The following is a 682-nucleotide window of genomic DNA, read 5'->3' on the forward strand; positions in this document are numbered from 1 at the left end:
GTCGCGATCGGGAGTCATAGTCCGATGTGAGCCTGGTCGCTATCGAACTTGGCCAAAAGCTTTGCTTAGGCATCTGTAGCATTGGCTTTGGCAGCGAGCCCACGACCTGCTCTGCATGAATAAAGCTGCCCGTGTCGCTTTGTTGCACACAGTATGCTGCGTGCGCCCTGTGAGAGGTGGTGGGGAGGACCCTCTCTGCCACATTAATTCCGGAACACCACAACTGAAGCGAATTCAGCCGCAATTCCAAGCCACCACATCAATAATAAAACATTCTAAGTAGATAGAATTGTGGATAAAGAGCACTTCCACTAATCTTAAAGTTATTAGATATCACTTCTTCATAATCTGGTTGAATATCCGCTGTTATCGTTGCTACCCTCCATGCCGCTTATGCTACCGGAAAAAATGTGTCGGTCAAGTCCTAGCAACGCTGCTACGCTTTAGCATTTCTTTACTGTTAGAAATCGAAGGAAGATTCATTGCGTATAGTTGGGCCCACCAAGCGCTCGACGTATGTCAATGGCTCGGTAGCCGCCAAGGGCGTCTCACGAAGAGCCCGCGTGCTTTCGGTCCCATCCCTCTGGGCCAAGGGCATAAGCCACACTTGATACCCACATTGGCTAGGCCCGAGCCGCCGCACAGCACACGATTTAGAGGGAGAGCGCCATGATTCGCCCGG

Source organism: Pseudovirgaria hyperparasitica, assembly GCF_010093815.1.
Source record: "Pseudovirgaria hyperparasitica strain CBS 121739 unplaced genomic scaffold EJ05scaffold_54, whole genome shotgun sequence".
Lineage (NCBI taxonomy): Eukaryota > Fungi > Ascomycota > Dothideomycetes > Acrospermales > Acrospermaceae > Pseudovirgaria > Pseudovirgaria hyperparasitica.